Raw genomic sequence first — 25,577 nt, 5'->3', positions numbered from 1 at the left:
TAATTAGGATGCATTCATTTCTTGTGAAAATGTTATAAAGTTTATAGTTAACATTTAAAAAAATTTAGAGGAGCCCAAGATTTATTTAAGTGTTAATAGTTGGCACTTGAATTTCAAAAGCATTTGTTTCTCAAAATGTAGATACTTCTTCCAATGGAATAATTTCAAAGAATTGTTCCCCATCATTTCCTTCCTTCCTTCCTTCCTTCCTTCCTTCCTTCCTTCCTTCCTCCCTTCCTTCCTTCCTTCCTTCCTTCCTCCCTCCCTCCCTCCCTCCCTCCCTCCCTCCCTCCTTCCTTCCTTCTTTTTTTTTTTTTTTGTATGTGGTTAAGTAACACTAACCTACTCTGGAAAAATTATAAAATCACCCATGGGGCAGGGTAGTTTAAACTCTTACTTCTTGCTTTCTTAAACTATTTCTGCAACACTTTCCTCTGTCCAACTGATGTATTTTGTTCTATGGTGATTTGAAGTAGCTCAGCTATCTTCTGGGTGAAAGACTCTCTCTACACTTGGGATTCCCACTAATAAGAGCTGTAATTTTGGACTTACAGAGTCATATCTGATTACTACAATGGCAACTGCCTTGTGACAGGGTTGAAGAGAATTCAGCTTCACGAAAGAGTAATAGGAAGTTTGCTGAGGGGCTGAGTAGTACTTTCTGAAAGAGTTTTTGATTGTTTGTAATAAGCTTGCTGTTAAATGAAGATCATACAGTTATTTCAGAACTCAGTAATGCTGCTTAGACTTGGCAAGTCAAAACTGGAAATGTTAGAGTTGAATACTTAGTTGTTTTTCTTTGAATCTAAATGTTGAATAAGGTAAGTTACATTGCTTTAACTTTATCAGATTATTCATTATTTAGAACCAATCCAATTGTTTTTGTATGTGATTAATTATACTGCTTCAAAAAACATTTTAAGCTGAGAGTAGTAGTATTGTAATTTAAGAAATTCCCACTTATGGCTGGGTGCGGTGGCTCACACCTGTAATCCCAGCACTTTGGGAGGCTGAGACAGGCGCATCACAAGGTCCAGAGATCGAGACCATCCTGGCTAACACGGTGAAACCCCGTCTCTACTAAAAATACAAAAAATTAGCTGGCTGTGGTGGTGGGCGCCTGTAATCCTAGCTAATTGGGAGGCTGAGGCAGGAGAATTGCTTGAACCTAGGAAGCGGAGGTTGCAGTGAGCTGAGATCGCGCCACTGCACTCCAGCTTGGGTGACAGAGCAAGACTCCATCTCAAAAAAAAAAGAGTAAGAAATTCCCACTTATTTATGAAAGTTGCAGTTGGCGGGTAAGTGCCCTCCTCCTCCCACCCCTGGGTTCAGTTTTGCCTCTTCACTAGAAACTGGAGAACAACACACGCATACATGTAATCCATTTACGTGTGTTCCACCTTTCTTCGCTGACAGTGTTTAATATTCCATCTCCTCTGCAACCACTAAAAGTTCATGAAAAGCTTACTCTTTCCTTCACCTCCCTCCTCTTTTACTGAAACTCAGGCAGTAAGGTGGAAGTTAAAATGTCTTAAGTATTCTTGCTGTAAGTGAACTTTCTAAGATATGGAGATAAGGGTGAGCCTGAGCAATTCTTTTTCATGGAAATGGACTCATTATTTAATTATATCATATCCTGAAGGATTCTTGAATCTTCTTTTTAAATGGCTACTTTTCAAGCGCTGACTTCAAATTTGAGAAGAGAAGAGGGCGGGGGGAGGGGAGGTAAACAAGTTAGTGATGCCACCCAGTGAGAGAAGCCAGTAGGCTATATAATAAGATCTCCTTTTTATTTATTGCTCCTTATAGTCATTTTAGTTATTCTGGAGAATTTTGAGAATTCTATTTATCTTTTTTTTAAACTTCTGTTTTCTTGAGCGACATTTGGCCTTTTGAACAACAAAATAAAATTGGAAATGCTAATGTTTTGAGCCAACTAAAGGAGGAAAATAAAAATGTCACCATGGTAACAAAGCTGCTTTCTAGATGGTTTCCTAAGATATGCCTGAACTAGAAGCAGATGTCTGATTTGAGAATCTTGCCTCCTTCAATGTAAACAAATAACTTCTGGGCAGGTGTTGGAAATAATATGGAAATCCTATTAAGGGGCCCCGGGTTCCTGTCAGTCAGGAAGCCCGTGCCACAAAAGGACTGGTTGTCGCATAAAGGAGCAGAGTAAATTCTCATTAGGCTTGAGCTTTTCCCAGGAAATGATTGTCTCCGTGTGTTCTTTCTCCTGTGAATCTGAATGTAAGCTGTTGCTTCTATTGATCTATTCACTGGCTTTATTTTTCTCCTCTTCATTCCAGATCCTCCCTGGCCCCCACGAGCCTGTGTTCTCCCCCTCACCCACCCCTTCCCTTTAGATTAACACTTGATCTGTGCTACTGCTCTGAGAGTTGTGACATTTGTGATTTTAACCTCCCAACCTGGGTGGGGGTGGGGGTGGAGAAGGAGGGGAAAGTTAGTCTTGTTCCCTTGGCCTTTTTCACAAAGACTCTGGCTGATTGGAACTGGCACAGCTAGTGGCAGCAGCAGTCATGAAGACCATTCTGTGTACATTTACTTGAAGTTATATTTTTATGAATTAAGCAGAAACTGAAAGCTTGAAGAGACAGTGTTTTAGGAACTTTTAAAAATGCACATAGTTGTTTGGTCAGCCTCTGAGGCTGCCCTGGCCAATATGGGTGTAGCCACTAGTCACATAAAGCCATTTAAATAAAATTAAATTAGTTAAAGTGAAATAGAATTTTGAAACCCATTTTCCCAGTTGTAGTAGCCACATATTGAGTGCTTAGTAGCCATACATGGCTGTAGAAACTGCCAAAACAGCAGAGATACAGAACCTTCCCACTGCTGCAGAGAGTTCTATTGGATGATGCTGCTTCTCTGACAGACCCTGATGTGGCTTGATGGTTTTGACTTTCCTTCTGGCTGAAACTGACTCCTGATATTCAAAACCTAGGTTCCCCTGGTTTCATGAAAACAAGGCATGTATGTATTCAGTTTTGGGTGGCTGATATGGTTAGCTTCACCAATATAGTAGTGATCTTTAAATGGTTGTAGATTTTTTTTTTTTTTTTTTTTGGTCACAGAACTGGTAGAGCAGTTTCAACATGGGTCTTCCCAAAAGGAACCCCTAAGAGACGCAGTTCAATGTTTCTAGATAGAAAGTTGTGGCAGTTTTGGGGGAAAGGGAGGAGTGCTTGAAAGCTGTGCATAAGGGTGCTCTTTATAATACTCAGAAGGTTAAATGTGGATAAACACAAAACAAGGCTTCAGAAAAGCCACACTATTATTATGCAGCGTTTCTCGGACTATAGTCCCAGAGACGCACTTCATAAAGCCAATAAAGCGCGCACTGGTGGTCTCCCGTTGCCCTAGCAACGGGCCATGGGGCACAGTGTATGTGAAATGCATGAACATCTGTGAATTAATCTTTTTTAGTTTGTTCTTTTCTTGGCACTGATTGGACCACTCAGGCTTGTGCCTGTGACACTGCGTTCAGAGGGGTAATCTGGAGCAGTCCCCAGGGCCTTGCCCTAAAGTGGATGGTGGAATGGAAAGTGAAGGGAGATTTATCCCGGCAGTGCATTCAGCAGTGCAGGGATTTAGCCTGACAGCACTCTCGGCGGGATGTTATTAGCTTACTTTCTGGTGCATGGGGAAATGAATAAAAAATTTTCTAGTAAATCTAGGCATTATTGGGTTTATTGGGTTGCCCTGAAAAAATAATCTGCAGAGAAAATTGAAATAATCACTTGTGTTTGTACCACAGTTATCAGGACTTGAAAGCTGAGTTACTCCACATCCTTGGCCCAGCCCCGGTCTCAGGGATTATAACCAAACCATATTGGACTGTCACTGCTCTGAATGAGACTCCTGAATTGGATGCATAGGCTGGAATCTGTTTTGATGATAAAATCTGGTAGTAACCTAGTCTGATCTTATTTAGGGAAATTTTAAACTAAGCTGGTGATATTTTTGCCTTTGGGAGTAAGAGCAAATTATGACTATATAGGTAAGCATCCAGGAGTAATACTTAGGTTAGTTAGTTACTCCCCCACCCCTGACCTCTTCTGTTCCTTCCCTCCTGCCTCCCCCCTGCCACTTCTTCCCTCCCTTTTTTCAAATTGCCATCTTCCTTCTAGACTTCAGCGTGACTATACAGACTGTGTTCAGTTCCTCCTGTCAATACCAGATGCTCACTTGTAAACTGTTTTGCTCACCCTTGTCATTTTCAATTCCCTTCTCATTTCTTCCTTTTTTTCTCTTTGTGCCTCTTCTTTTTTTCTTTCTCTTTATTCTTCCTTATGGGTCAACCCTCTTTCCTGGGGAGAAATAAAAGAAGAATATTATATATGAAATGTTTCACAATGGATGTTGTCTATTTGGTTAATAGGGTGAAAATTTTCTTTAACAAATGTATTAAGACAAAAGTCTCTGCTACATAGTAGTCCATTTGATTTGTTCGATTGCATTAGTACCGAAAGATATTTAAGTGGGAAGAACTCTTTGTCAGTTCTGTATATATTTTCCTTTGGTATTAAAAAGGCCCAGCTATACCTCTGTGGCTGAGAGATTTTCCTGATTTTTAACTCAAAATTATTTAATGATTTCTGACTTTGAAACCTGTTGGTATTGATAGATGAACTTGCAGTCTAAATAAAATATTTAAAGTTAGTCAGTAGGTATTGATTCAGCAGCTGGAGGGCAAACAGGCCTGTACTGTACTGGGGGTGCATAGTAAAGATTAGATACAATCCCTTCCTTCAAATCATTTTCCTATTAAAATATGGAACTGCGATATGCTGCCTTCTGAGTAGAATAAAATATATTAATGGATTGTTCCTCTTCATTTCTCACAGCGTCTGGTGAGTCCTGAATTCTTTAAAATGTGCATATAAAACCAGTTTATGATGATTGGAGGGCTAGCTCTGAAGGCAATCTTCCCAGGAAGCTGCCAGGGCTGATGTGCAAATACATGCAAACATGAACCTTCATCAAACACTGACAGTAATGCCAGTGGCAACATTCTGTCGACTCCCGATCTGGATATGGGCCTTTTACTCGAATTCAGAAAGTGTTTTGTAGGAATCAGCAAAACAATTGGACTATACAGCTAAAATATTTGTCATCTTACTTTTTGGCATTTGAATACCTTCACTTGCTTTTCAGGTGATTTCTCTGTTTTAAAAATAAGTAAATAATTTTATTTATGTTTTTGCTGCTCCCATGTAGCTCTGATGGTATTTTCTTCTTTCAAGAGTATTTTTAAAAATTGCCAACTTTCTAGTTGTTACTTGAAGCCAGCTTCAGAAGTACCTTCACACAGCATATTTATGTGTCAGGGTACTTCTGGGATTATTAGAGATCTTTAGAAGGAAGAAAGTTTCTCAAATTTTGTTTTCTATGTCCTGGAGTAGTAGTTGGTTTTTGAAAGCACAATTTTTTATGCCAAGAACTAAAAATCTGTAGACACTGGTGGTAAAAAGTAAAAATTCTACAATTACAAGTGGCAGAATAAACTGGCTATAATCAGAAGCAGAAATGAGGTAGAATGAGCATGAATCTCTGCTGTTTCCTTCATCTGTATGGTGCTTTATTTTGGTTTGTGTTTGTTTGTTTTTGTTCAGTTTTTGTTTTTGAGACAGAGTCTTGCTTTGTCACCCAAATTGCTGGAGTGCAGAGGCACAATCTCGGTACACTGTACCCTCTGCCTCCTGGGTTCAAGTGATTCTTCTGCCTCAGCCTCCCAAGTAGCTGGGATTACAGGCGCAAGCCACCATGCCTTGCCAATTTTTGGGGGGTATTTTTTGGTAGAGATGGGGTGTACCTTGTTGGCCAGGCTTGTCTCAAACTTCTGACCTCAAGTGATCCACCTGCCTTTGCCTCCCAGAGTGTTAAGATTACAGGGATGAGCCATCGTGCCCAACCCCCTCATCTGTGTTTGACAGTTTGTTAAAATCTCTATCCTGTCCCTATGTACTAAGCTGGTAAATAGCAATAATTATTGAATTTTGTTTTTAACTTTTAAACTCTTACTGTGTTTTAAAAGCAGTAATAGAAATAAAATCAATATTTTAATTACTGTTACAGATACATGGATCTATAAAAGTGAAAATGTTTAGGGGAAAAAAAAATGTTGCTTGTTTTCTTAGACCCACAATATTACATGGAAACATTTGGTGATTGCAGTGGCTTCAGCATTTTAAGACTGGGCTACCAAAAACTGTCAGTGAAAGAGTCCAAATGGAGGCCCTCATACCATACCAAAGTATTTAAAAGTTATAAATCCAGTAAATAAATACACCTTAGAGATGACCTGAAAGGCCAGGTTGGAATTTAAAATTCTCAGGCACTTTTGGAGTTCATTGCTTTAACCATGTGGGCCCTCACATATTTTCTTGTACACACCCTAGTTATCACTTCAGAGCTTCATCAAACCCCCGTTGCTGCCCTCAGATCTAGAAACACTCAAACCAGCAGCTTGATCTAACCCTTGGAGGCCTTAGGAAGAGGACTGAGTAAACTCTGGAAGTGGGCCTGGGGTGTCTGGGCAGGGAATTTCAGGTCCTGGGTACCCAGCTCTTGGTGTAGAGGCCATGGAAAAGTACTGTGTGTGGGCATGTCCCCTTGTCTTACAGGGTGAGTCTCACCCAGCTGAGGGCCAGGGCCCAAGTCAGGGGCCCTTCTCACCAGGCTGCTTGGTTTGTACTTGATTTCACAAGCTATACATTTAAGAGGAAAGAAATGGAAGTTAGAACTGTTTTGTCTTAAGATAATTCTTTGTTAAATAAATATTAATATTTTAAATCTAAATTTATCCAAGAAATTCTAAAATATAACATATATTTGAAATATAAAAGATAATCTTTAGGAACAGCTGCCTTGACACTGTGCTTTGTAGTCTGTTTATAAAATACTCCATTAAAAATCCTAAGTGCATATCATATCTACTGCAAGTGCTTGTGAAAGGGAGGTGGGGAGGTACCTTTAAAGTTGAGCAAGGTAAAGATAGTGGAGCTTCAAAGTCAGACATTCTACACGACCCCACCCTCAATCTGGTCCACATTATAAAGATTGGGCGTTGGTGAAAATGCCAGGCAAGGGTTAGTCCTAAAGGGATTAGTCATGAAGATTCGAGATTCTTAAACTAAAGATTATCACTGGGAACTAACTCAGGTCTTGATTTCTCTTTTCATCTGCCTTTGTTCCTTTTATGCACTTCTGCAGTTGGACAGCTGGAAGTGCCACAGAAATATTTGAAGAGCCCTGTTTAGTAGTTTACGTGAAAAGTCGTTGAATAATTCACATAACAAATGATTAGACAAGCACTTGTCCATCTGACTGAATTATTCTACATGTTTGCCCAAGCAACAAAGGAGAACAGCGTTTCCTCCTACAGCAGGAATATAGTGGCGGTATTGACCCATCTAGTTATTGGGTGGGTTTCAGTCTTTTGTTGACACTGTTGTTAATGAAAGCAGCCCAGACGAGCTGTGAGCAGCTGGGCTGGATAATTGTGAAGGATTCATGCTTGTTGCTGTTACTCCCAGTGTTTGCACTGGGTTGTTTGCTTTGACTTTTGTTGAACTGTTGACAAAAGCATTAGATACAAATGGGAACAAATAAAGTGGTGAGATGCCAGGAGGGCTTGGCAGGAGTAGTGGTTTTCTTTCTGACTTAAGTGGAGGATGTCGGAACTTATCTAGATGGAAAGTGGCAGGTGTATTCTGTGTGTGTATAGCAGTTTTCCCTTCTGATACCATACTGGAAAATTTTGTTGCTTATGTACCTTGGCTCACAGAGGTGAGAGAATCAAGGAGGCCACCATATCTTGCAACCCTCAAAAAGCCACACTCTTTATCATGCCAATCAGGTGACTTACAGGCCAAGAATATTACAACAGAAATAGTCGGTTTCCAGATTCCCTCTCCTCAACTTAAAAAAATTTTAATAATAGAAGTATTTTGGACTGGGGAGATGACAGGCATGACGTTGAGGTGGGGAGAATTAAGAAGAACAGTATACGCTAAAATAGTATAGCTAGCAAAATGGAAGTCATTTACTGGAACGCTTTTAATTTGGTTTAAACAAAATACTCTTTTGTATATTCAAATGGGGAGTAGCTCAGCTGTTGTGAAGCCAGAAAATTAATGGTATTTTTAGTGAAAAAGCAAAAGCATGTCAACAATGTAGCTGCAGATGATAATGCTGGCATTTTATTCATGAGGAATTATCAGCGCAGGTTACTGGACAACATAGTGTGACTGAAAATGATTGAGTGTTGGAGAAGCCTGCTGTCCTTCCGCTGGATTATGCCATTTTGCATTTAGGCTTCCCCAGGCTTCATTTGTGCATGTATTTTCCCTATCACAAACCAAAATGTAAAGTCTTGTTGGCTTAGGATTGTATGCATATTTCTCCCTTTAAAATGTCTCCAAATGAAAGTTCCCTTTGAGTATTGAGTCAAAGTGTTTGTTTTCAGTGCACAGATGGTCAGTGGAGGTGGTTAGGCTTCAGAGATAGGTCCTCTGAACAGTTTATCTAAGTAGGTCTATGGCAGTTGTCTAAAAGCAGCAAAACTCACTACAATTTGATAGATGGAAATTGTCACGAAATATGCCTTCTCTGACAAGGAGAAGTTTTAGAGTAAGTAGTAAGGCCAGGAAAATGTTTAAAAAACATGGGCAAGAATAGGCAGAAACTGTATTAGGTAAATTAAAATGCCTTCTGGGAGCGTGTGTTTCAGTGATACGATAATTGAAGAATTACTAAAAATATATTTGATTGGTCAAGAAAATTAAGCTCTTTTTGTTTGGACTCCAGTTTTAGTCTAAGGCACTCTGGGCACCATCACTCAGACTTTGTTTTGTTGCTTTTATTTCACCCACAGTGTCTGAACAAGGAGGAGGCTGGGGGTTCCTCTCAACGTTCTGTTCTCCAACCTTGTTTATCGGATTCCCCTCCTCTACTGGTGACAAAAAGCATGGATTATAACTTCATGTAATTGTGCTTGTTCCAATACTTGATGTGACCAAATCTAGGAAAGAGCAGGAATTTACTGAGTTTGTTAAAAGTGGGAATGGCCAATTGTTTTAGTCTTTGCAGCGTCTTAATCCAAGAGAGCAGTAACCAGTGAGAAGAGGTCAGGACTTTATCAGAAATGGGGGCACGCGTTACGTGGCTGTGATCCACTAAAAAATGTGACGTGAATGCTCCCCAGAGTCCAGCTCTCAGAAGATATTTTGCTTATTTCAATACTAGATGGTCAAGTGTAAAGGTCTAGATCTGAAGTTCATGAGGAAGAAACCCCTGAAATGACAGACACTGAATGGGGTTAAATGCATCTATGTGATTAAGCAGTTGGTAGTTCTTCCAGGGTTTAGTACTCAAGAGAGGAGATAGGGAAATCATGCAAGTAGAAAACTTGAAAAGACTCACCTTAGAGGGGATATCTAAAGAATAAAATACGTAATAGTTAAATAGGAAAAAAGAAGAAGAGAAAACTTGAGAAGACAATAAGGTAAGAAGTTTTTCACCATTAACAAGCCAGAAGAAAGAAAGACTGAGACTGCGCTGACTTGACTCAGCATGACTGTAAAATTATGGGACCCCGAGCAAAAGCACAACAGAAGGCTCACAAATGAAAAGAAGGAGTTCAAGAGAAATTTACTTAGGCCACGTCAAAAAGATTGGTACACTGCACCCTCAGGCAGTGGCCAGAGATGCAAGGGTAAGCATATTTTGGAAAAGAACTGTTTTACAGACAGATATGCCTCAGTCTTTCCTCCCCCTCTTTTCCCACTGCTGAAGCAGGTATTCGTGTTTGCTATGCTTTTAAAGCTAAAATAGCACCCTTGTAAACAGTGATTCAAGGTGACTCTTTACACACACTGTTGAAACTGCGTTTCTTAAGGTTGGGAATTTGGTGTGTGTTGGGACCTGTCTACTTCTGTGCATAATGTGAACTCTAGAGAGCCAGTAGGCAGAAAACAGTGTAGGAATGCCAGCTAGACATTCATCCTCTGGAAACAGATGGCCTGGGTTCAGATCCTGCCTTCTGCCTTGTGATTTTGGACAAGCTCCTTCTCTGTCTGTATAACATGGGGTGGTAAAGGTGCCCAACACAGTAGGTCCTTATTGTTACTTTTTTGTTTTTTAGTGTACAATATGAATAATTTGAAAATGACCTGGTTCTGTTTTTTCTTTGGGGGTTTAATATTTAAATTAACTTGCATTCCACAAACCAACACTAAACTAACAGCAGAAAGAAGCAAACTAGAAATGTGCCAGGCCATGGGGAAATTATTCTGAGATTAAATTTTGCCTACAAAAAAAAAATCTACAAAATGGATCTTGTACGTGCAGATGGTTGAGAATTAACTTTAGCTGATCCTAGCACATATTTAATTCCATTGGGGATTTTGTATTTAGGGATAGTTCAACCTTGGCTGCGAATGTGACTTTCGTGTATTTTACAGCAAAACTACTTGCTGCTTGTAATGGATGGAATTGGAGACCAAAGAGAGAGAACCTTGTGGGTTCCTGTCAGTCTAAATCCTGGTTTTAAAAGACGTTCACCTGCTGTGCTAGTGCTGTGTGCTTCTGCTGGTAGGAAAAGCTAATAACTACCCTGAGGAGCTGAACGAGTGGCCCGAGGACTGTGATCTCACAGCTTACCGTTTTGCAGAGAGCCTCTTTTATTTTCATGTCAGATTATCTGTAAAATGGACTTCTCCCTCCAGTGTTGTAAACCATAACAATTCTGGTGTTCCTCTAATTGTGTGGGGAGAGGGAATATACCCAACAGATGCTTGTCGAGCAGGAGAGACTCTTGCTGCTTTTCATTATTTTACTACTCATACACCTAATCCCTGTCAATAAGGTTGGCTGTTTGGGGAAAGAACACACGTCCCTGCACTATAATACTGATTTATTTGCAGCTTCTTTTCTTCAGACTGAGTTAAATGAATCTCACGAGACAGTGAGTCAGTCTTGGTATGGACTTTGGCAGAGGTATGTCTGAAGGGAAAGGAATGATTGCAGTATTCAGGGTGCTGGGGAACTGCAGGCCTGGTCCAGCAGGCGAGTTTAAGTACTATACTCCCACCGCTATTCCAGACGTGAACCACGTCATCCCCGATTGCTGTGTTTTCAGTGAAGATTAGCCTCAGTTTCTCCATGAAAAGTCAGCCTGGAAGATTTATATGGCCTATGCTTTTTAGGCCATTGAAATATAACACTTTTTTTTTTTTTTTTGCAGGGGTGGTAGGGGCGAGGGAGTGCCCTTGCAGTGATAAGTGCCCTCTACATAGTTATCTTTCAGAGCTACAAAGTGAAGGAACCCTCCTGTCCTGGGGAGAGAGGGTACCCAGAATGGAAACTCAGGTTGCTCAGAGAGTCATACCAACAGGGCTGTAGCAGATTCCATATTTTCTTAATAAGAATGACAAAGGGGCCACAGTCCTGGAAAACAAGATACACACTGGGTATCAGGAGTTGCTTATGCTCATGGGGATAGTGTGGTTTTCCCATTGAAGAATCCAGAATAACCAGCCAACATGGCCAAGTTTCCCACTGTGGGCAAGCAGTGAGGGGAACCCAAGCAGACAGGAGTTCAGCTTCCCACATGAGCCAGGGTGGGTCTGGCAAAGGTTTAGGAGACCCCTTTCAAGTGGATCTGTTTTCTAGATGTTTTCTACCTCTGGATGTATAGAGTCATCTTCCTGCATGATCTGTTTTTGTGAGACAGAGGACCTGGGAACCATGAGGCCATATTTGAGGTAGCTCATTCTTACCAACCACCAGACCTTTGTTTTTAGAAAAGTGGAATCTTCACCGAAGGCCCAAGAAGCCTTTGTGGGATCAGCTGTGCTTGAGAATTCTTGAATCTTTGTTCCTCTTTACTTTCTCACCTACCTGAGATGTCACTTTTGCTTGCTTAGCTCAGGTTTGGAATTTGATTTAGAGGGATTCACATTTCTCTGGTTATCAAAACCTAGCATCAGTTGTGTTACTTTGTAGAGATGTATTTTACTTAAAAGATAAGGGAAAGGAACATGTATTTCTGTAGCTCAGAAAACCCTAAGAGGAGGGACTAGATTAAGTTGAAACTTTCTACAACGACAATCAGAGTTCTGTTAAAGAAACAAATGTGAGTGAGGACAGGTGGAGCATAGAAAACTCTCTGCCCAGGGACTCAATTAAAAATGCTTTTAAAATGTAATTCCAATCCATGTGGATAGTCTTAGAACATTGCAAGATGTGTGAAAACATGCTTTAAATGCCAGCAACCAGTGAAAAGGGCATGGTTTTAGAAACCCTGCTATAAATTATGTGACTTTGGCTTTCAAGAACGTGGAGGATACATCACTGAAATATTCAGAATAAATATCAGAGAGAATTGTACCAGTCTTTTCATTCTACAAGGAATGAAATTTTTAAAGAGCTAGTTGTGTTTGGCCTAAGATCCTGAAATTTTTTTTGTAGTGTCACAACATTTGTTTTGGGAGATGTAAAAATCAAATCTGATTATAAAAAATATTATAACAGAAATATCCATCTAACCAAACAATTTCTAGACCCAGCCAGTGGTCCACTTATTTAAAACAATATTGAATGTAACCCAATGCCATTAAGGCAAAATAATGTTAGTCTTGGAGATTTTTCTTTCATGAGTTCCTTACCTCTTGGAATTCATATAGGCAATCAGCAGTGATTCCAAAAATGTTTATTTACCTTTGGAATATACTATATGATTTTAAAAATGTAGTTTGCCTTTCAAATCATTTTCTGCCTAGTTCCATATTGCAGTATTTGCTTTTGTGGGAAGAGACTACTCCAAATGAAATTCTGGTTTCTGATTGGTTTCCTTTTTGCATATTTCAGTTTCTCCTATTTTTATACCTAGAAAGTTTTTCATGTATTTAACAGAATAATTTCCCCCTAAAAAATATTGAAGTAGTAGCATAATTTACATTTTACTCATTGTCAGCTACCAAAACCACAGGCTACAACTTGATCAAATATAGTAAATATGAAACAAAACACAGGCTCAATATAGAGTGGATGGCCATGGCTGCATGTGAGTGGTTTTTACGGCGACCCCTAGTGGTATTTTTTTCCAGTCATGCCTGTGTGTGCCTTCCTCAGGGGTGATTTTGTTGGGCCATTCTGCTTGGTGTTTCCCGACTCTGCCTGTCCCTGGGTTCAGAACCCAGGGATCTTCTTCCTCCTAATTACCCTTACCCTCTTTTTTCCCCCCAGGTGACATGCCTCAGGCTTCCCCAACCCCCCATAAAAAAATTGAGATAAAAGAATTGAGAGGTGCTGTATTGCTTTTCTCAGTATTTTAAGGAAAATCACTAGAAGCCTGCTTAGTATGGAGTGAGGAGCCTGTGCTTTTTAGCCATTGCCATGGGCTCTGGAAACAAGCTCTGTGCCTGCTAACTTTATGGTCTTGGAATGAATAATAATTAACATTGTGGGTGCATATACTCTGTGCTGTCATCAGAACAGCCCATTAAGGTGAAGTTTGCTATTATCTCCGTGTTGCAGATGAGGAAAGTGAGACACAGTGAGACTAAGTAAGTTGCCTATGATTCACCCAGAACATAAGTGATGAGCTGACTAGAGTGCCATTAGTTTTCAGAGCCCATGCTTGTTATCTCTACTCTAGCTAGGGTCAGCTTTAAACCCTCATCTGGATGTACCTTACTTGGTGTAGGCAAAATTCAGACATTAGAGATAGGAGGAGCCCCAGCAACAGGCCTGCCACTTAGGAAAATAATCAAGATTGTAGGAGCTTCCTCCTTTTCTTGTCAGATCAGCAAAAGTCCAAAGTAACACTTTTGTGTATGTATATTCGTAATTGTGCTGTCGTAATGTATTCTTTTCATGTGACTTGTCTGCCATAGGCCCTTAGAATATAAACTTACCATGTGGGCTGGGATGTTTTAATACTTCACATTTTTGTGAAGCTTCAAAATGGTGGTTCAAGGCCATTTTACTTTGGAGCATTTTGGAATGTCATCACATAGTCCCGTGTGTGTTTTTGTGTTAAATTTCTCAAATCCGGCAGATGTGTCCTCCTCTTCTACCAGCTCAGAATCTGCTATCTGATTAATTAAAATGTATGCAGACAAAATCTGATGAAGATTTTAACTTGTAGCCTCATCAGTTTGCTGGTGGTTAATAGGAATACTCTTGGAGTAGTAGAATTCCTCAATTTGGGTTTTCTAGCTGATTGTCATTTTTATTTCATGAAGAAATAAAGGTAGTTTCTGTTTGCTTTTTTTTTTTTTATAACCACGAGCTACATGTAATGATAATACTTTGTAACTTGTCTATAATTTTTAAATCTCATCGTCCTTTCTGCTCGTCCCTAATTGATGAACAAGCACTTCTGCGTGCAGTGTTTTGGTTCTTGTTTCCTGTCATCTGACTTTTGGAGATTTATGGCGTGGACTGAGCAGGGACCAGTTGTGTATCCTACTTTTCTTCGTTTTCCTTTGCAGTCTTCCATTCCCCTTTCTCTCCCCTCCTGCTTCTCCAAAAAAGGCCGTCTTAGTGCCTTGTTGGGTGGCAGTCGCAGAAAAATACTTGATTCCAGTGTGAGGGCTGCATATGATAGTGATTTATACTTTAAGAATACCAAATTGGGGCCCATGTCTTCACAAAGGCATTTTCTTGTATTAATTTGTGAATCTACACGAAAACAAGACATTGAAATTAAATTTTATTTATTCTTCATTTAATCAACCACTTTAAAGCAAACATAAAATCCTGAAATCAGGATATCCTTAAAATCCGGTGTGTACTCATTAACAGCTATTTGTGACTGGTGGCTTAATCATTTTCAAGATTCTTCTTTGATTCACTAAGCGCTGTTACTGCCACTGTGGTTGGTCATTTTGGTTCTCTTTTAAACACAGTCCTCAGCTTTATATTAGGGAGCTAAAGTGAGGTAAGAGATGGTGTCTTAGCATCCTATACCAATTCAGTATCCCTTATGCAAAATGCTTGGGACCAGAAGTGTTTTCGATTTGGGTTTTTTTCAGATTTGGGAATGTTTGCATTATACTTACTAGTTGAGCATCCCAAATATAAAAGTATGAAATTTTACATGTGCCAATGAGCATTTCCCTTGAGCATCAGATTGGTGCTCCAAAAATTTTGGATTTTGGATTTCAGATTTTTGGGTATGGGCTGCTCAACCTGTACTGGCCACTTTGAACTGATTGGATAACAGATATCACACAAGATACTTGAAGCTAGATTGCTGGTAGAGTGACAATAAGGGATAACCACTATACACTCATTTTATATTCCTGCTGTATTTGATGATCTGTTAATTGCCAGTCATGTTTGTTTAGATAGTCTGGTTGATGGGATTCCTCACTGTGCCTCCCCCAGGCCTTTCTGGCAACGGGTACAACAGATAGAGCAAACAAATTACTGCTTTTGTTGTTACTGAAACTATTTTGGTTCAGTACTCTTAACTTATTGAGTGTTATTTTATTTTTTAAATAAAATATGTGGAAAGAGAGAAAAGCCAATCAGGAATATGGTAGAAAGGGCACTGGACTAGATTCAGGGGAGGCATGGCCATCGTCTGGTCTTGTCTGTGCCGTGTATCTGTCTGAGCCTCGGTTTCCTCATCTGGGGAGCTCAGACTGCATAACCACTTAGGTTCTTCTGAACCTAAAGTTAATGATGTATGATGAACCCTGTGATTTATTTTGTTTATTTGATATTTGATAGCAGTGCTTTATTATTTTTAAAAACCCTCAAATCATTAGTTTGAGCTAAATGTTACTCTGTATAGATAGTCTTAGTGAAATGTTGGAGATGCCTCAGACATGTAAATCAAAGATTTGTTCAATATTTTAATTTATTTTATATGTTTGAAGGTGTATTTCCCACCAATCCATGGTTTTAGCCATGAATAAAACGTGGTATTATGGAAGGTATAATAGTATAAAATCCAGAAGAGTAGATCTGGGCTCAAATCGCAGACTAGAGATAGATGACTTAGCAAGTTACTCAGTTTTGATTCTTTGCAACAGTGACAATAGCAGCAATAATAATATCTATCTTGCTGGGTTATTAAAAGATTAAATGAGACTGTGTATAATTGCAAAGTGCCTGGCATTTTACTCAGTTCTCAGTAAATGTATCATGTATTCAAAATAGTAATTCTGGCTAATTCAAAAACACTCACTTGCATGCTAAGAGTTGTAGTGCCTAGCATTAATTTAGTTTGTGGCCTCTTTATGATTTTCTGTCCTTTGAAGATGTGTCCATGACATAAGTAATAATAACCAGACTGCTAGAGCATCTTGAGTATGTGTCATGGGCCAGACATTGGGCTGTATGCTTTATGTATGTTGTCTCATTCTAAGATTTCCTTTCCTTTTTATTCAAAACGTTAACTCTGATTACCTGCAAGTATTGGACTGTGATAACAGCAGAGACAAGATGCTGTGGTAGAAACTTTTTATCTTTCTAAATTGGTAATCATGGGTCCTGATAACTTGTTATAGTTGTGTCTCCATTAATCATTTGTAAAACAGCAATTCTGTGTTTTGAATTAATATTTAATCAGAGATGGATTTATTTTTATTCTTTTGTGGAAACAAACTTAATTGAGCTTATACTATTCCAGAAGCTTTAAGATGTGGTATCCTCACTACCATCCTATTTGTAAATTTTGTAGGCTTGTCATTGTTTTCACATCTATAAAAATGTGGTCCATTTGTGGGTGCCCTTTTACTTATAGAATCAGAAGTGGGTAGTATAAGAGGTTCCTCACATTTATCAAACTATGGAACTTTAGAAGGAAGATTACTGAAAGGTTAACCTTACCAGGTACTTTTGGCATAATTTCTCTGTTATATTTTGAATGCTTGTTTATGTATAAAGATGAATATCAAATTCAGTAGCTTGTTAACAAAGCAGCTAGTGAGTGATGTAATTGCTAAAGAAACTCAATGCACTGTCTTATGTGTGCAGTCTCTGTGTCTGTTAAAAGACGTTAATAGATATGTGAACTGTAAATATATAAAATGAGGCAGAAAAAAATCATGCACAGCCTCATCAAGCATCTAGATGCATAGGTCCACAGATAATGATCTTCATTAAGGTATGTACAGTGAATCTGCCTGTTCAGTAATCAGTATCTTTTTTTTCATCATAATCCTGACTTTATGATGAACCTCATACTATAAGGCCAAAAGAAAAAAATTTGTAGGCATTAATCTATGTACATTGTATTTGAGTAAGTGTCCTTATTTATCAGCTGACTTTCATGGCAAGCTTGAATTGGAAACCACATGCAGACTTTCCTAATCCTCACTCTTACTAGCTGCAGGACCTTGGACAACTCCCTTTGCCTGTATTTTTATTAATACTCAGTATTTAACACCAAAATATTTGGACTAGGAGTTCTTTAAGTTTGTGATTACATCCAAAAAATAAGGTTCACTCTGGGAGAAATTATGTATTGATGAATTAGAATGAGTCTTGAATGTCCTTAATCTGCTGTGGTTAAAGATCACCACTCATCAGCCAACCCAGTAATGTTACTTTGTTCTTTATGTTTAGATGTACAACTAAAAATAGCTGTTATATATTTGTTAGATTTTGATAAAGAGCTTGCTTCATATGGCAAAGAACTCTTCATATTCAGTGTTGTAGCAGAAGCAAAGGTCAATTGGATATAGGCTCTTTCCTTACAGAGTGACAGGATACATACCCAGAAAGTCGGAGGATCTCCATCTTTCATGTGACTGGGTGTTAGGATGTTCCCCTCAGGAATTGAAGATCTAATGTCCACGTTAAGGACATTCTAAGCCCTTATTCTAAGGATACACTGACTTTTCTAGCCACATAGATATAGGTTTGTTCAGTGATTCCAAGGATAACTTTTTAAGAAAAATATGCTACGTATTTTCCAAGGATTTCTTAACTACTTCCTAGCAGGAAGAAGGGGAGAGAGAGTAAGAAAGAGGGTGTGTGTGTAATTTGGTATAGAATGTAGTTATATATAATTTGATTTTTTTAAATGACTCTTGGGTAGCATAAGAAGATGTTACCAAAAGAGTGCCATCTTGATTAGTTTGAACTTACCTCACTGGTGTCTCAATAAAAACTGGTAACCTGTTTTTATTGTTACGATCTGGTGCCATAAAGAAGGCTACTCAGATTCAGCACAGTTGGCAGTTGGTTGGAGTTTGGATCTGGAAGCATCCTATTTTGTGGTTTTCTTAAGATAAAACTTTATTTTAAAAGAGAAAATAAATATACAGGCTCTTATTCACTATGCTGAAATCCAGAAAGCTCTAAAAACCAAAAGGTTTTTTTCTTGTCATCTCATGCAGTAACAAAACTGAACCTGGCCTGAAGTGATATAAAAGCATATTAATGTTTGATTATGGACTGTTATTCCTCCCCCTATTACAGTATGTATCATACTGCCTTTATGAAATTCCCCAATTACTGAATTGTAAAGCACATCTGGCTCTCAAGGATTTCCAGACAGCCTTTTCCAAGTCCAACCTTGGAACTTGTGTGCTTACCTTATCTCTAACTCTGTCATTGAAAAGAGGCAAAAGGGTAAAAAACCTTGTCCTTTTCAGCTTTGAGCCTTCCTGCATTCCTGCAAGGGGCCTGTGTTGTGTAGCCATTTGTTACACTCTTGAATAAATCAGTGAAGGGAGGGAGGAATGTTCAGGCAGCTGTTCCAAACCAGTCAGCCAGCAATTTCCTGTCCAGTGTCCTATGCATAAATTAAGCCATGAAACTCTGTTGCCTGATAACTGAAGTTGTCAAGTGACAACTTAGGACCTTTCCCCTGCATTTAAAATCATGAGAATCAAAGTGCTCAAGCATCTCAGGGTAGTAAAATGACTCTTTGTTAGGGCTGCAGATCACACTGTGCCCACAGCCTTTATCTCGCCTTCCGGGACCTATTGAGAAGCATCCTAAGGAGAGAATGCCAGAAACTTGTTATGATTATTGTGGTGACAGTCTTCAGATTATAAAAAAAAATGTAGAAATACACCACATTCTCTTACTCCTGCATAGACAAAGGGATGAGTAAACTATGGCCCACAGGCCAAATCTATTTCCCAGTTTGTTTTTGTGTGGCCTGTGAGGGAAGAATGGTTTTTACTTTTTTGACAAGGCATAAACAAGTAAACAAAAAAATATATAACAAGACCTTATGTGGGTTGCAGCCTATATTGATTGTTGTCAAGCCCTTTACAGAAAAAAATGTGTCAACCTTTGATATAGGCCGTCAGTTTCACTCCCGGCCTTACTGCTCCTTATCTTTAAGGTGGATTCTTTCCTTCTCCATTCCTATTCTACTTTGTCTTCAAGAGTCAGCTGACTCTGTGGTCATTCTTATAAGGCTTATAGTTACTTTTTTTGCATGAAATGAGAATTCTGAAAGATGGTGTACATCCCCTTTTTGAAATGTACACAGGAAGAAACTCTTAGGTAGAATTAAGTTGAGTGTGAACATGAAGTTGAAACTTACTTTGATATTCAAATAGAGAGAGAACCTATTACAGAGTTTGTGTGGTACCTGTGCTAATATTATGAAGGCACCATTACTCTGGTACCTTGATCATTGTTGATTATGTTTAAATTGTGTAATTCTGGAATATCAGTATAATTTAGGAATCATACTGTGAGCCATTCTATTTTTTTCTAAATTATGTAAGTTACATCTGCACATAGCTTTTTATATCTTGCCTTTTAATCCATGAACTGATAAAGTGTGGGTAATCTCACTGATCTTGAAATATTCTCCATATGTTTGTATTAGGATATTAGTAAAAATCAGTTCAGACCTAGAATCAGAAATACTATATTCTAATAGTAACTTCACTCCTTTCTAGCTTTGTGACTTTAAGCAGTCACCTACTCTCAAAAGAGTTCTGTTTGCTCATCACTAACATGGTAGTAATAATACTATCCAAATAAAGTACTGTGGAGGGCATATACAATGATGATACATGTGGACATGGTGTTGGTGAAGCTGTAATGAACTTGTTATGACAGCTTACCATTTATACATAAACTGACTCATTTCTTAAGATATCAAAAACCATATTCCATCGAAAGGCGAGAACCAAAAAAGGAATGAGGTTGCTTGTTAATTTATATTTTTTTCATCTACTCCTAATATGGATGTCTTAAAAATGGGAAGGAGTATTTATTCCTATAATGCACATCCTCAATTAAGTGGTTATATTGGTTAGCAATTACTATCTAAGAACTTTTCCCAAAACATACTAGTAAGAAATAGAAAGCATCTGTTACATCTCAGTCTCTGTGTCGGCTGCAGCGGAAGCTGTTCTCTCTAGCCGGGTTTGAATTTGCTTATGTGGCTACAGTCAGCTGGGAGGTCTAGAACAGGGATCTCCAAACCCCAGGCCACAGACTGGTACTGGGCTGTGGCCTGTTGGAAACCAGGCTGCACAGCAGGAGGTGAGTGGCGGGTGAGTGGGCATTACTGCCTGAGCACCACCTCCTGTCACATCAGCAGTGGCATTAGATTCTCATAGGTGTGCAAACCCTTTTGTCAACTGTGCATGCCAGGGATCTAGGTTGTACACTCTTTATGAGAATCTGACTGTTGCTTGATGATCTGAAGTGGAAAAGTTTCATCCCAAAACCACTACCACCACCACCACCCCCAATCCATGGAAAAACTGCCTCCCACAAAACCAGTCCCTGATGCCAAAAAGATCGAGGACTGCTGGTCTAGAAAGTCTTTAGCTCAACTGACTTGGCTCTCCCTTATGTATCTATGGTATCCCTCTAGCAGGCTGGCCAAGACTTGTTCTTTTGACACTAGTGCAGAGTCTAGGAGCCTCTCTTTGCATCATGTGTTCCAAAGCATACTGGTAAGAAATGGAAAGCATTTGTTGCATTTCATTAGCCTCTGTGTTGGCTGTGGCAGAAGCTGTTCTCTCTAGCCAGGCTTGAATTTGCTTATATGGCTACAGTCAGGTGGGTGGTCTGCCACTGGCCAAAGCAAGTCATGGCTGAGTCTAATTAGTGTGACAGAGCCCTACCAAATGTGGCTATAGGGAGGTGTGAAAAATTGCAGCCACTATTGGAGTCAGTCTAACGCAGTAGTTTTAGAGGTAAAGGAAAGTCTGCTCAAGTGGGAATTGGCTTGGAGCCTGGCATGTGTGTCACGGTTAGGCCCGTGTGCATATGAACGGCTTGTGTAATTTCAGTGCTTCCTTTCTCATTTCTCATCACTGCACTAGAACCTTGGCAGCCTTACCATCTGACTGCTTCACAAGAAATAGCCCACGCCCAAATACATACCTCTTGTGTTTGAAATAATACAAAGAGTATTGTTTCCAAGACAACTTTGATGAAATGTCAGCTTTCTCTGGGTTCTAAGCCCATTTAAGAAGCATTGTTATCCTCATTCCTGCTGGGTAATTTGTATACTGCAGTAGTTTGTTTGGAAACATGCCTGTTGTTCTTTAAAATATGCTTAATGCTAGATTAGAGAACAGATTTTTTTTTTTTCTGTTTATGCAAGCTCATTTCTAAAGCATTTAAAATAAAGAGCTTGGGCATGTATGGTATTTAAAAACCCTTCACATGATGTTTTTAAAACAGATCAATTTCAGCATTAAAATGTTAGGAATTCAGCCAAGGAAAATTCAGCTTGGATTGTATAGCTGTAATGATAATGTATTATAACCATCTTCTTTGAAAGTGATTGTAGCAACAGAGTTGAACCTGGTGAATTATGTAATTTAAGAGTATTTGCCAGAATGCTACTGTAGGGGGATTGTTCAAGCCTTTGCTAAAACAAAGCAAAATGAAACATGGATTTTATTATGAAGTGATTAAATCACAAGAACAGTCATCACAAAATATCTAAAGATAATTCATTTGGATTGCACAGAAGGTCATATGTCTGAACATTACTTATCACACTTACCTACTTGGCAGAATATTAGTATGTAAGAGAGCATGATTTTTGTTTTTTAGGTACATTGGCTTGAATTACAAATGTCTCGAGTTTGCTTATTCGTACCCAAAAAGTATTTTCAAGTCAGAAGTAACTTCATAATTGAGACATTACTGATTTCAGAATTTTTTTTTTTTTTTTTGCAGTGTTAATTCACTTTAATTTTCTTGTATAAAAATCCTGTGTTGTAGCCACAGCTGGAGCTTGGGTCCTCTGCATGGAGACTCTGGTGTGGTTCTTGACGAGGTGGTCAGTGAATTCCTGATAGGGAGACTTGGTGAATACAGTCTCCTTCCAGAGGTGGGGGGTCAGGTAGCTGTAAGTCTTAGAGATGGCATCAAAGGTGGCCTTGGTGAAGTTGCCCAAGGTGGCATTGCAGCCCCTGGCTGAGGTGTAGCAGTCATCGATACCAGCCATCATGAGCAGCTTCTTGGGCACAGGTGCTGAGACAATGCCAGTGCCCCTGGGCATGGGGTTGAGGCGCCCCAGCACAGAGCCACAGCGGCCTGTCACCTTGCAAGGGACGGTGTGGGGCTTGCCGATCTTGTTCCCCCAAGTAGCCTCTGCACATGATGACAATTGAGAGCTTGGCCAGAATGATGGCCCCACGGATGGCAGTGGCCACCTCCTTGGAGCACTTAACACCCAGACCGACGTGACCACTGTAGTCCCTGATAGCAACAAACGCCTTGAACCTGGTGCGCTGGCCAGCACGGGTCTGCTTCTGTACCGGCATAATCTTCAAAACCTCATCCTTGAGAGAGGCCCCCAGGAAAAAGTCAGTGATCTCAGATTCCTTGATGGGCAGAGAGAAGAGATAGATCTTCTCCAGAGACTTGATGTTCATGTCCTTGACCAGGCGGCCCAACTTGGTGACAGGCACCCACTCCTTATCCTCGGCCTTGCCTCCGCGAGCTCCGCGGCCTCGGTCCCAGCCCCAGCCGCGTCCATGGCCATGACCCCGGCCCTGGATGCCACTGCTGAAACCTCCGCGGAAGCCAACCGCGGTTCCCCATCCCGGGACCTGCGCCCCCCCACGCTGCACCGACATCATCCGCCATTTGGTGTTTTACCAGAGAAGAAGCTGATTTCAGAAACTGACTCCCAAGTACAGATGGCCCTCTATATTCCAGGGTTCCTCATCCTGAGAGTCGGCTAACCACAGATGGAAAGTATTTGGGGGAAAAATACAGTAAAACGTACAAGTAAAAAATAATGAAACTAACAACTATTTACACAGCATTTACACTGTATTATAAATAATATAGAGAGATGATTTAGGTATTATGAATAACATTATAAATGGTTATTGTAAGCAACTTACAGGTGATTTAAAATATACAAAAGGATGTGTCTAGGTTATATGTGGATAGTACACCATTTTATATCAGGGACTTGTGTGCCCTCTGATGTGGTATCTGCAAGGGAGAGGGAGGAGTGCCCTGGAACCGTACCCCCATGGATAACCTAAGGATGACTGTAATTTAGAAAGTTTACATATCAGTTACATTATTTAGGCATATCATTTATCTTTTTAAACTTTTTTTAAAAGCTTTGAGCCAATCAGTTTCTAAACATTATCAAAACATCTGTAATACTGATTCCTCTTCTGGGGTGAATTGTGTCTCATAAAGATGTAATACAATTCTGATCCCCGCTACCTGTGCATGTGCCTTTATTTAGAAATAGGGTCTTGGCAGATGTCATCAAGTTAAAATGAGGTCATCTGGGAATAAAGTTGGCCCTGCATCCAGTGACTCATGTCTTTATAAGGAGAGAGAGGTTTGACAATACAGAGGAGGCACAGAAAGGAAGTCCACCAGAAAGCAAAGAGGAAAGACTGGAGTTGTGCTGCCGCAAACCAAGGAATGCCAAGGATTGCCAGCAACCACCAGAAGCTGGAAGAGACAAAGAAGGATTCTTCCCCTGGAGCCTTTGGAGGGAGCCTGGTCCTGCCAGTGCCTTCATTTCAGACTTACAGGCTCCAGAACCACAAGAAATAAATGTGTGTTGCTTTAAGCCACCTAGTTTGTGGTGGTTTGTTGTGGCAGCCCCAGGAAACTAATAATGGCTCCCAAGAGTGAAGTTTATCTGTCAGTTGTGTTTCATCGTCAGTGAAGTACTTGCTGTATGATGCTAAATCCAGTGAGTGTCTATATTTAATAAGCTCTCAAAACCATACGTACTAAAAGCTTTTAAAATTTTGTCATTTGGTATCATCTAGTCAGGTGCAGGCACTGCACTTAGGCCCTGGGGATACAGTGGTAAAAACCATGAAGAAATTTCTGCCCACATGGAGCTCACATTTCACTGGGAAGACACACATTAATTATAGATTAACAGTAATGATAGTGTTGCTTCAGTTTGCATTATGTAGCCTACATTCTTCTTTTCCCCCAAATCCTAATTGACCTTTGGATCCATCCGTGGGTGATGTATCAAGCTCACCATGCTCCTCATTCGTTCGTGGGCTTGGGTTAGTGTTGCCATGGCCACATACAAGTTATGCAGAAGCACAATTCACATGAATCTATGGTGTTCTGGTGTGTCTGGAGTTGTATCATCTACATCCTGTGTGGTCATATGTGCTGGCCCCACGGGTGCCAAATTTTCTTCTTTGTCTCTCCCTTCAAAAAAATCTCTCAAGTGGAGGCCTCAGAGCTCTTCCTTTTCTGATCTTTTCAAAAAACAAAACAAAACATTGTAACATTATTTTTTCTTCTTTCATTTTTGTAGAACTTACAAGTTTTCACTTCTTACTTGTTTGGTAGAGTTCTCAGCCTACATCAAATATATTTGGATCCAGAATTGTCAGCCCTAATGAAGCAAGCCCCTTGTCATTCCTTGGCCCCTTCCTTGCCCTTTTTTCTTGATGTTTCCTCGATGCTCTTTGTACAGGCTGGTTTCTTTACACAATATACAGATGTCACTTGCTGAGCCTCCTGTAAGAGGTAGTCCTTAAAATCAGTGGTCTGTCTTCAAGTTTGAGCCCTTTGTGACTTTGCATGAGTTACTTCATCCCCTAGGATTCAGGTTTCCTCCTGTACAGAATGAAGAGGTTAAGATAGACAAGTGCTTCTCAAACTTTTTAATGAGCATGAAAAGCACACATGTTGGTTATAATGTAGATTCTGATTCAGTAGATCTGGGGGTGAGGCTGGGATTCTGCGTTTCTAACAAGCCCTCAGGAGATGCTGCTGGACAGTAGACCACACTTTGAGTAGCAAGGGGCTAGATGACATCTCTGGTCCCTCCCACCTAGAGATGAGAACTTCCTTTCCTTGTTCAGTAGAGTCAGTAGCTGTGAGCTTCACATTGAGAAGTCCCACCTTGCTAGTCTCACCATCTCTGCACGATGTGTACCAAAGGAAGGGTCACAGTATACTTGGTGCTGTCCAACAGTGCTTATAAGGACTTGCCATCTGCAGTTCTTGTTTTATAGCTTGGCCTCCCCCTCTACCCCCAAAAGATTGAAGCTAAACCCACTGTCTAATGCCTAATTAGAATTAGCCTTCAGGTTACATAGTTCTTGTGACTGTTTCCCTTGGGTATCCCCCAT

At 39.9% G+C, this 25,577-nt stretch overlaps 1 protein-coding gene and 1 pseudogene across 10 annotated transcripts in view; one reads left to right on the top strand and one right to left on the bottom strand.

The window, feature by feature from the left end:
- TLE4 (TLE family member 4, transcriptional corepressor) overlaps positions 1-25,577 on the top strand; it is a 148,410-nt gene that overhangs the window by 84,998 nt on the left and 37,835 nt on the right. The window lies entirely within an intron of this gene.
- LOC116559775 lies at positions 22,144-23,079 on the bottom strand (annotated as a pseudogene). Its single transcript, XR_004272614.1, has one exon. The product of XR_004272614.1 is annotated as a 40S ribosomal protein S2 pseudogene (transcript).

This window comes from Sapajus apella, unplaced genomic scaffold (genome assembly GCF_009761245.1).
Source record: "Sapajus apella isolate SASKATOON/1434 unplaced genomic scaffold, GSC_monkey_1.0 scaffold24, whole genome shotgun sequence".
Lineage (NCBI taxonomy): Eukaryota > Metazoa > Chordata > Mammalia > Primates > Cebidae > Sapajus > Sapajus apella.
The sequence above is the reverse complement of the archived record's forward strand: the minus strand, read 5'-3'. Positions and strand labels throughout refer to the sequence as shown.